Source organism: Mustela erminea, chromosome 15 (genome assembly GCF_009829155.1).
Source record: "Mustela erminea isolate mMusErm1 chromosome 15, mMusErm1.Pri, whole genome shotgun sequence".
NCBI classification, from domain to species: Eukaryota; Metazoa; Chordata; class Mammalia; order Carnivora; family Mustelidae; genus Mustela; species Mustela erminea.
In genome coordinates, this window is record NC_045628.1 from 48194491 (window position 1) to 48206955 (window position 12465).

The window sequence follows — 12465 nt, forward strand, 5'->3', positions numbered from 1 at the left end:
TCTCCCGAGGGGAAAAGTCCTCTCCTTTACCGGGAAAGGCTCACTGTCGATTCAATCTTTGTAGTTTGTTAAAGCTGAAATCTGGCTAAGTAATGCTTAGGACTCTACCCTTCTCAGTCACCCTCAGCTCAGTCCAGATTGAAGGTAAAGCGGACACCCCACAAAGTATGTGCGCGCGCGCGCGCGCACACACACACACACACACACACACACGTTTTCAGGTTTTGTTACTCGCTCTTGTTATTGAAGTTCTATCTGGCTATCTGAACCATTTGATCTCAACCAAGTAAGTGTAGATAATCACATTTGCCAAAGCTCCTCTGCACAAAAGCTGAGCGGAAAGTGAAAGGCAGATCAGTGGGACATCTGTTAAGATTCCTGTTTTCTAAGTAACACCACCACCACCACTACTACCACCTTTCTCTCTCTCTTTCACCCCCCCAACACACACACACACACACACACACACACACACACACACACACACACACACACACAGGCTCCTGCTTCATTTACATTGTCAACTTCAGTTTCTAATCTCAGAGATTCCTTTTTCCCCAAACTAATATCACAAACATCCACAAGTGAAGACTGGTTTGCTCCCGATCCTGCGGTTCTAGGAAAGAGTTAAGAAGGAAAAAGAAAATTGAAGTATTGAAATAGAAAAGGTGAGTGTTTTGATTGCTAGAGTATTGATCGCAATTCATAAATACTAAAGTTAAGTTGCCATTTATAAATTGTGAATGACTAACGTACAAGTCTGTTACATGAATCATTCAGGATTCAAAGAAAATCAAATCCAGACCAATTACAGAAAGTTCTGATGATTGTTGTTGGGATAATTGCTTAAAGATTCAAGTAGAGGAGCTATTTATTTCCTGGAGGATTCAATGAGATAACTTGTAGTCTGAGTTTACAGTCTGATGGGAATCCAAAATTCACCACTCTCTTAAGAGATATCTTTAACAATTTAAAAATTCAAAGAGGAGCTCTTTATAGCCAGACCTTCAAATCCTAAAATGTTTTTGTATTTTCTAAATAGGTAGTTTGTGCACATATCTTTGATAAACACAGAAGCTAGAGCTTTGTAGAAACCTGGGTTGTTTTGCTGAGTGAGTGCCTAAACATGCTGCTTTGTAAAACCTCACCTTTGTATATTCTTTGGCCTGGTATCTCTGTACCCATACGTGTACCTTGGAAGCTGAGGCTTTAATGCTTTAAAAGCAACCGCTAACTTAAATAAAGAGTAGCAATTACACACTCCTTTATTAATCATTACTTTTTTTAAATATGAGAAACCTATGGCTTTTTTTGCATTATATACTTATTCAGGGAAAGTCATAAAATATCTTTATTTGGTTTACAATAACAGAAGGAAAAAAATTCAAGGAAAGGTGAACATGGCTTATTGATTAGCCCTGAATAAGTGTGCTGTTACACAAATGAGGGGGAAAACACAGTGCCTGGGAAGAGACCAGTGATAATACATCCTCATAGAGAATTTGCCCACCACCCTTTCCAGAGTAATTATGTTACACTTCCCCCTAGTGTATAGAAAGAGAATACCATGCCACAGGGCATCTGCAAAAGGCAGCAAAACGGAACTATATCAGATATGTACTTATATTTTATTTAAGTTGTAGTGCTGAGTTCTGTTATTAAACACTGACAGGTACCCAAACTAACTAATTTTTATCCTTATGCTTCATCCCTATTTTATTTTTAAAGGAAATGGAATCAACTGTATTTTCAATTCTTTTGCTTCCCCTTAACAAGACACACTTTTTAAAACTATAATCACTACTAATTTTTTAACATCTCATAAGTTCTATTTCTTCTTCCAAAATATTTTGTTTGATATATAGTTATTAGGTAATTTATTTTTAAGTATGCTTAAAATATTAAGTTCATTTAAAGAATTGATATACGTGTGATTAAATAGTTCAAAGATTTTATTATATTCTATACCATAGTAGGCTATGGCATATGAGAGCTGGATGAGGAATCTAGAAAAATACAGTGTTATGCATAACTAACTACCTACAGTCTCACATTTCTCTAGAGGAGACTGGTTGATAATCATGATTTATGAATACAGATGGTAGTCTCAACCTTAAACCAAAACTGTATTATTACTTCTTCATTAAACATATATTGAACATTCAAAGAAATCATTGATTTAATCAAAATACAATATGTATGCACACTTATTGAGAAAAGGAACTTATATAATTAATATAATTATAAAATATAAATATAAGACCATGTAATCAATAATTATAAAATTATTTAATTAATATAAATATAGCATAAAATTATTTAATTAATAAGATATGATAGTCCAATTAAGTTTTAAAATAAATTGAATGTTATGTTAGAATAGCTACTGACAGAAGCATTATGGCCTATTTTATACACTAAGAAAGATTGACTAATAATTCTGCATTAAATCAGTAACTTAGTTAACATTATTCATACATAATCTTAAAGATGCTTTTTAATGAAATCTCATGTTATTTAAGTTATTTAATTATGTCTTTGAGACTGTCTGTATTTCACTATGTACTAGTTGTATTTGTAGTTCCAAGAATTTATGCTTGCAGCCATAAAGGCAGCACTTATAACATTCTTCAAAAACTTGTCCTGTTTGCTGTATTCTTGAGTTCAATACAGTACTTAGAAGAAATTTTGGTGCTGCTATTTTCAACATAACCACTGTTTAGGTGAATAAAGATTCCCTCTCTACTGTTTACTTTTCTAACCTTCTTACCATTATTTCACTACCTGCTTTCATCTATTTTTATTTGTTAATAGAAAATCTTCAAAAATAATTTTTTTCAAAAATAATTTTAACAGTTAACTATTTTAGATGTAAGTATGAAAAGTTTCCCTATCACCTAAATCCTAAAATAAGTAATAGTATTTCATTCACAACGAGTTCTCTTAGTTTCCATTGTCTTTAGAGATACTTGTGGCTCACCTCTAACACACAGTTCTTGGCCATTTGCTGACTTTTAACCAAAGCTGTCTCTTTTAACAATTGACAAATCTATGCTACTAATAGGACAATCACTACAAAATCTTGCTATTAGAAAAATATTTATAAGGAAATAAAATATTTATTTCTTTTTTATTATATGTATAAGCTGTTATGAAATACTATATGTATACTTGTGACTTCTTCCCACACAAAAAAAGTGCATTCCTAGAAAAAGTCAAAAATAAAGTTACAGGGTTAACCCTACAAAAACATACAAGTTCTATTAATTTAAAACTCACACAAGAAATGAACTAAATTTCCAACTGGTGTTCATATTTTTTATTTTACGTATATTTCTAAATATGTTAGTCAAAAGGACATAGTCATACATTAGTCACAAATGATCAAATTTTGATCAGTGATATATTTCAGGACGTTTATTTTTAAGTATTGAGACAAATTTCAGTTACTTTAAAATTTTTATATTTAAATTCGACAATTTAAGGTTATTTGGTGTAGTGTAAATAAATTGTGTGTGAAGTTGTGTGTCGAATACTTACTTGAGAGGCCGCAAAGAAACAAGAATCATCAGATAAGAAAATGTTACATCTAATGTATTAGTTAGCATATAATTAAAACTGGGAGTTGGATTACATTGTGCAAAATGTAATTCTGAGAAAACCTATCCGGAGCTTCATAAATTTCAAATGTCATACTCATGTCCTCTCCTGACTTAGCCAGAAATAAAAAGGTTCAATTAATTATGAAACCTCAATGCTCCGCCCCATGAGAAGTTACATGCTGGCTCCCCCTTGTGGTCATTTCGGCCATAAAGAGCGACATTGAGGCATTTGTTTTGAAATTTTCCTTCATTAAGAAAGTTAGACTTGTTCAATACTCGTATACAACTTTTTAAAAGAAATAAAAAGTTTATGAATGAAATAGTTAATTCATATATGTGACTGCTGGATGGTTAAAATAAAACGGCTTAAGCGAGAAGCATAGATAATTAGTATTTCATGTATGGTGCAGCAATCCCATTGTTTCCTACAGGGAAGCAAGTTAGGACAATTCTAAAGCTGCAAGGCCAGCCCTTGGTGGGAACCTGGACAACTTGATTCAGTAGGTGGCACTCTTTCCTCAGAGTCAGTTTTACTGTGATGACCTGAAATGTTTCAAAAAGCTTTGTCACTGGAGGTCCTGCCTTTCAGGTGAGGCAAAACCCAAAAGCTTATAATCACTTATTGGTATAACAGGTCACACATTTCTGTCTATTATTCTGAGATATTTAAATGTCCTGTTATATAGCTATCACATAGAGAAGTATGAGAAGAATATACAGGAAGTACACTGGGCTCTTCAGAAAGCAAATAAGTGCTCTACAAATCCTCTGCATTTTAATTATCATCATAATCATTAACCCTCCCAAGTCTCAGCGACAAGGTCTTACTTGGATAATTATGTTCTACTTATGTAAATTCCTCTTTTCAGTGAGTTAAGCATATTATTTCCTCTTATCTTTAAAAATTTGGAGCAGTTCAGTTGAAAACCAAGCACTATTAAACAGCTATTGACAGTCACTCTGGAAGCCTCAGGCTTTTGTTTTAGGTAAAGAACCTTTCTTTAGTCTCCCCTATCCCACAACATAAATAAACAAGTGCATACCTGATAAAATTATTTCTGTTCTTACTCAAATGATATTTTAAAAGTCACGTTAAATGTTAAATCACTGGACTAAATCATCCTTAAAATTACCATGGCTGGATTGATTTGTGGAGCTATGAAACCTCATTTCTAACCTTGGATTCTTAGAGGGCCCACAGGGTTCTGAGTCAGTGTCATCTGTTTCTCAAAAAGAGAAGAACCAGATATGCAGAAAAAGGGCATGGTCATTTACAAGTTGCCAGTACTAAAAGAAATAGAATGATTTATAATATTTTAAACACTGAAGAACTTAAGTCCAACTTTGGTAGTAAATGAGTGAGATAGCTTTATTGACACAAAAAAACTAGTTATTGGAGTATAAATTTGTTATGTGACAACAACAAATATACTATGAAAACTCAAAAAATGTAGATTCTTGAATACTTACTTAAATGTTGGACAGCTTTGGGATGGCACAGTTAAGCATCCAACTCTTGGTTTTAGCTCAGGTCATGATCTCAGGGTCCTGGGATGGAGCCCTGCTCAGCGCCAAGTCTGCTTGAGATACTTTCTCCCTCTCCCTCTGCCCCTCCTGCTCCTGTCCTCTCTCTCAAATAAATAAATAAATAAATAAATAAATAAATTTTGAAAATAAATAAATCAATAAATAGGTAGAAGGATATCAGTCAGCTCGTCTTAGAAAAACACAAATAAATCCCAAAATACATAGGCTGCAATCATTAGATGAGTAGAGATGTCCCATTTTCCTCTTCTGTATCATTTGAGTGGGGCACAGGAATCAGAGGAAAGCCTAAATAGAAAGCTTTTGTAATTTGCAGTCTGCTCAGTCATTTATATAGATATAAATTAATAATATTCTGAAGGTCTATTAATAGCAAATAGTGTAATTAAAACATTTTGTGACAAGGATCCTTTCAAGAATCTGCTGAATGCTACAGAATGCCTATCCAATAAATTTGATGGTGATCTATAAATTCAGTCTGTATAAATATTTGCATGAACACTCGTAGGAATTGTATATACTTGATTAGCAGACTCAGGTACAAACACTGAAGTAACTGTTTTGGAAAATTATCAATAAGTAGTTTGCTCTGCTGACACTAAATTTTTAAGAGAGGCAAGATGAGTTTGTGTGATGCACTGCACTGTATGAGATATATTTTAATAGTTAAAAGATCCATTTTTTAAAAGTGGAAGCTTCCTTTACTATGATCAGATGCTTCATTTGCAGTGGAAGCTTAATTGACCATAACTATTGTGATACAAGTGAATCTTACAAACCAGCAGGAAAGGAAAAGATTGTTCAGCGGGGGAGCCCTTCCACTTTTACCCTTTGGGTTTGGTAGCAACGAGTCTATTGAGATTACAGATCTTTCTCACTCTCACTAATGAACAATGGACATATAATTCTGCCTGGTTAGAGGTAGCAGGCACAGCTGATATCAGCAGTCAAGAATAATCAGAGAGGGACATAAAAATGGTGAGGATTTAGAATTTTATTTTATGACTTAATCCATTTCAACAAGTATAAATGAACAATATTCTAAAAGTCATAGCTAGACTCTTTAAAAAAATACATATATATATATATATATATATATATATATATATATATATATATATATTTGGGGCAGTGGAGAGAGTGAGGGCAGGGGTTGAGGGAGAGAGAATCTCAAGCAGACTCTGTGCTGAGCTAGGAGGCTGCCACTGGGCTCTATCCCTTGACCCTGAGATTGTGACCTGAGCTAAAATCAAGAGCTGGATGCTCAATCAGCTGAGCCACACAGGTGCCTCATGGTAGCTAGATTCTTGAGTCATAGACACTTCCAAGAATCTGCTGAATGCTTTGGAGTTTATTTTCAATATATTTGTATTTATAAACATAGATTTAAAACATTACATATTTTTAAGGGAAGATTTGTGAAGAAGCAACCCATGGAATTCCTTATGCCCCATGGATTCCTGATTATAGAAATCTCGAGCACTGTGAGTAACTTAGGGTATCACTCCAAGTAGTTTCTATTAAGAATAAAAACATTTAAGGAAAGAAAACTGAAGTACTTGGTTTTAAATATGTCTATGTATTAAAAAAGAAAAAGAAATATTTATGATTAATGAAGGTCTAAAATCTTGTCCTGGTTTCCAAGTGAATTAGTGACATGTAGATGTCACTAATTCCTCCCTTGCCTCAAACCTTGTTAAACTGCCATTGAAAATATCTTAGAAAAATAAAGCAAAAATATAGAAAATCATTCATCATTGTGGAAAGGGCAGTAATGACATGTTTGAATAACTGAAGGTGTTTTATACATACAGTGGAGATTGGACTTGATTGAAGGGAACTTCTCAAGTTATAGCTCCCCATAGCCACTTTTCTGAGAAAAAGAGGAAAAGACCTGGGAAAATGTAAATATCATGTACTCTAGAGAGAAGAAGCCAAAAACATAGGCTTTGGGAAATTATATGAAAAGGTTCAGCTATTTTCCTGTAACTCAGAGGAAGAGGCTAATGAGGAGATCAACAAAATCAGAGAAAAATAAACACAATGACACGTGTTAGATATTCATTAACAGAACACAATAATAAATAACAGAACTTAGAAAAGAGAAAATAAGAGGGAAGAAAATAAGAGGGTGACTTCTCAATTCTATAAATTTATATTAATGCTATATAATATTATATCTAAATATAATATTATATTATAATTTATATTATACATTTATAATGATATATAAATGTATAATATAAATTATAAACATAATAATCTATGTTAAAATACATAAACTAATAGTACCATTTCCTCTCATTACCAGTTTAATTTCAATCACTTCACTATCTCTCATATAAACAATATTAATTTCCATGTTTGCTTTTGTCCTTCTTCCCACCAGGCAAGTCCTTTTATCATAGAGCTCACTCAGCTTTCTAAAATGCTAGAGTTACACAAGGAACAACTTATTGCTTATAACTACTTTCTCTTGTTTTTCATTGTTACATTAATTGTAAATAATTTATTCCTCAAGTAGAATAACAGTATCCTTGGTATACGTCCATAACTAATATTCTTTTTTATTTTAGTGTATTGTTGGGAAACCAAACAATGCTAATGAGAGAAATTAATTTATAGGTAAATGAAATAAGGACCAGTCAGACTTGATACACCTTAACATAATGTTTCAAAAGGAAAAGATTTAGTAGTACTTCCCACTTTAATTTATGTGATTATACTCTTTAGATAAGGTATATAAAATTGTTATGTTTCAATATTGCTATATATGTCAAGTCTAATATCTGATAGTGATTCAATTAGATTAGCTCCATATTAATAAAATACTGTTTTTCTTATAAAAGTGTGGATTAATTCTTTGAAACTTATAGTTGTCTTCATGTCTGTCCAATTAATACATTGATCATTCATTCTGATGGGTTTAAGATATTTATGACTCAAGAACAAAGCTAATTGGTTTATGTGGACTTAGTATGTTCAACAAAAGCATTAAATACATTTATTCAACAGAGCATATATAAATACAATTCTTGTACAAAATAGAGTACGTAGGATCATTAGCAGTCTTAATTAACCTAAAATTTTATGTCAGTCATGATGTGGGGTAGGGGTGGTCTGTTCAAGGTAGGATATCTCATTAATAATGTTGAAAATGTTATTGGCAGACTCTGGTTTCATCTGGTCCAGTAGGCAAGTAGGTTAACCTCCCAGTAACTAAATTTTATCATCTCAAAAATACTAATAAAGTATTTGGTGTTCTTCTCTCCCAAATTTGTAGGTACTAGCGGACATTTGGGAAAGATTCTGCTGCCTCTAAAAAAATTGTTGCCATATTACTATAGTATTAGTCCATCTTGTAGCTAAATTGTGATAAAAATGAGTATAACAAAATTTTAAGAATTATAAATTTGTTCTAAAAATCTCCCTGATATGAGGAAGTGGTGATGCAACATGGGGGCTTAAGTGGGTAGGGGAAGAATAAATGAAACAAGATGGGATTGGGAGGGAGACAAACCATAAGTGACTTTTAATCTCACAAAACAAACTGAGGGTTGCTGGGGGGAGGGGGTTTGGGAGAAGGGGGTGGGATTATGGACATTGGGGAGGGTATGTGCTTTGGTGAGTGCTGTGAAGTGTGTAAACCTGGTGATTCACAGACCTGTACCCCTGGGGATAAAAACATATGTTTATAAAAAATAAAAAATTAATTTAAAAAATTGCAAAAGATCTATAAAAAAATACATAATTTCACTTATTTATAATTATTAATCTCTTGACCATCCTATATGCTCTCATATAGGTTATTTGCTCTCAAATATTCCAGACGTTTAGAGATGTGCTTTCTAGGTTGATATTTTATTTGATTAATCTATTACGTATTTTACCTATTTGAAATTAACTTGCTTTTGATTTATATATTTATCTGAAAATACCTAACTAGGTCATATTTTTACTTTTGTTTACTTTTTCATTTGTTTGCTCCTGACTGTGTGGCAGCACAAACAGAACTCTAAAGAGCACAGATAAGCTCTCAAAATGTTACATGGCATTTTACCCAAACATCTGTCAAGTAAAAGGTTAGAATTTTCACTTCCAGAAGAAAAACATATACCAATTAGCAGCAATATTCTTCTGTGTATTGCATGATCGGGGTGGGGGGAACGTGGGGGTTGACATGCTTGTTGATTATATGGAGAGCATTTCCACATGGGACTTTTTCTGCTGAATGTCTGTAAGTTGATTCAAAAGGTAGCTTCTGCACATTATTTAGATGGTTATTTGATACATATACATTTATCTTCAATGTGTATTTCACTTTATACTGGATATATTCTCAAAAATTATCAGTTAAATGAATAATCTTATATATTCCAAAGCACTAGTGGATAATGCTTTTCTGACTATATAAAGAGATTTGCTATCAAAAGTCCCATACTGAATAAAATATTTGAGGTTATAACAATATTTTTACATGTCATTAAAAGTCTTATAGATATCTAATGTCAGAAACCTGATGAAAAGTAAAAATTCTAAAATTTTTTAATAGGAGAGATTTCAATTATTTGGATTAGCACTAAAATATAATTTAGATATATTCTAAATTTGTGTTTGATATCAAATAATTTTTGTACAAAGTAGTATTAATATAATGTCTTCAAAATGTAGTTCAGTCACAGTATTTATAAAAGCACCAATACCAACATGCCTCTTGAGTAGGATATACATGTGATGAGATTACTAATCACACCTTTATGTAAGTTAGTTTTTTCTCAGTAGTGATAAATCAAGCACATCGTTCTATACCAAACCATTATGTTTTTTAGTAAATATGTAGAATTTTATGGTTAGACACATAATCATGTGTGTAACTAATTTCCTCTCAATACGTATATAGATTGCTTCTGACATTTTATTTATAAAATGTTGAAACAAAAAAAAAATAAAAATAAAATGTTGAAACTGACACTTAACATATTGTATATATATATATATATATATATATATGTGGAAATATCTTTCACATGAAATTAATTTATAAGAAAGTAATTAGCTATGTCAAAAGAAATACATATTTTAATAAAAAAATAAATATATTCTACTAAAAAGTTAGAGGAACTATATTCTTCATAAATGTCAATGTCACAAGGAAAGGCTCTGGAAATATTTCAGATTAAAGGAGACTAGATTAAAGCGCCTGGGTGCTCAGCGGGTTAAGCCTCTGCTTAACCTTAACCTTCGGTTTAGGTCATGGTTTTGGGGGTCCTGGGATCAAGCCCTGCATTGGGCTCTCTGCTCAGCAGGGAGCCTGCTTACCCCCTGTCTCTTCCTGTCTCTGCCTACTTGTGATCTCTCTGTCTGTCAAATAAATAAATAAAATATTTTTAAAAAAAAGGAGACTAAAGAGACATGACAATTAGTTATAATATCTGATTTTAGATAGAATTGAGTATTGAATTTTAAAAATGCTATAAAGGACATTATTGGATAAAGTGACAAAATGAGATACACATAGTTCATTAGACAACAACAAAAAGTATTCATGTTACATTTTAATACTAGTAACCCTACTGGGGTTATGCAAGGCAATACCCTTATTTTAAGAAAATATACATAACAATATGGCATACGAAACTTACTTTCAAATGATTTTGGGAAAAAAAAGTGTGTATACACAGATCTGATGTATATGCAAATGTACTTACATAGATGCATATGTATGCAGACACATGCCATAGAGAGAACAGAGAGAAGATGAGAGAGAGATCGAAAAAGCAAGTGTGATAAAGTGTTAAAGGTAAACCTAGTAAAGGATTTATATGTGTTCTTTGTACTACCGTTATAGTTGCAACTTTTTCGTTAAGTGTGAAATTATTTCTAAGTAAAAAAAAAAAAATCAGTAGATATTCACAAATTGCTCTCCCAGAAACAGAACTGTTCCTTCCTTTCTTTTCCCCTTCCCTTTTCTTTTAACAGTATTCGCAGCTTTCCTCCATCTTCTGCTCTCCTTTTTCCTTCCTTCCAATGTAAAAATCCATCTGCATAAGTCGGTCTAGGGGCCCCTAAGTGGATGCTGCAGCCTGGCAGGGGTGGGAGATTGGCTATATTGAAGAGGCTTGAGGTGATTGGAGCAGTTTTTCACACTCTACCAAGGGAGGCAAAAATTTGGAAGTGGGTAGGAGTAGTGTGAACCCTGTAACTTAAGAGTGGAATTGGAAATGTTGGTATATATTCATGGTTATCAACATACATGCATAGATGTAGAAATACATGGAGATGTGTGTATGCATGTACACACATACATGTATTTTCTGGCTGTTTCTACTGAAATGGCCAGGGACAGGTGAGACTCCAGTAGCAATGAACTTACCTAGTCTCCAAGTGCTTTTCATATATCACTCTCCAACTAAGGAAACAGGTCCTTGAAGAAATTGTTGCTTCTAGGGCTGAGGTAGAGTAAAATGAGCCTGAAAAAGCTTGTTTTATAAGAAAGTAAAAAGGTGATCAAGAAGTGGTAGGAATATTTTTAAAAAGATAGCCTAAAAATGCTCCCATGGGCCAAACTGACACATCAGAGTATCAAAATAGTGACAGTGGTACATTGTAACCTACTGAATAAAATAAGAAAGTACAAGTACTCAGTGATACAAATTTATAAGTAAGGAGAAGAGAAAGTGCTACTTAGCAAACCAAATAATAAATACGGAGGAAATGATGGTGTTGAAGATCAACATTTGCAATTATCTGAATGATCATTGATTCAAGCAAGGTACATAAATGGATCCTAAAAGTAGGGAATGAAAGCCGGATGGAGATGGAATATGTACATAATTCCAAGAGTGTCACCACAAAAATCATTATTAATTGCAAAATGGTAATAAGAAACATTACAGTAGAAAACCTGGCTGATCTATTATCATCAAATGATCAATGTTACCACCACTAAAGGGATAAGTAGACATTGTGTGCTACCCAGTGGTATGTAATGAAAAGAAAGAACACCTGTGATATTCCTGCTAAAAATAACTGAAGAAAGATTGGAAAAACCCAAAATGAGAGGCTATGGTAATCAGAATAATGGCCTCCCCAAAGATGTCCATATCCTAAACCCAGAATCCGTTGCTATGTTTGATGACCTATGGCAAAGGAGAATTAAGTTTACAAATGGAATTAAGTCTGTTAATCAACTGACCCTGAGAGGGAGAGATTACCTTGAATTATTTCAGTGGTACCAGTGTAATCATATGTGTCCTTATAAGTGAAAAAAATGAGTCAGAAGAAAGAACCAGAGAGGTGGCAGTGTAAGACTTCATGC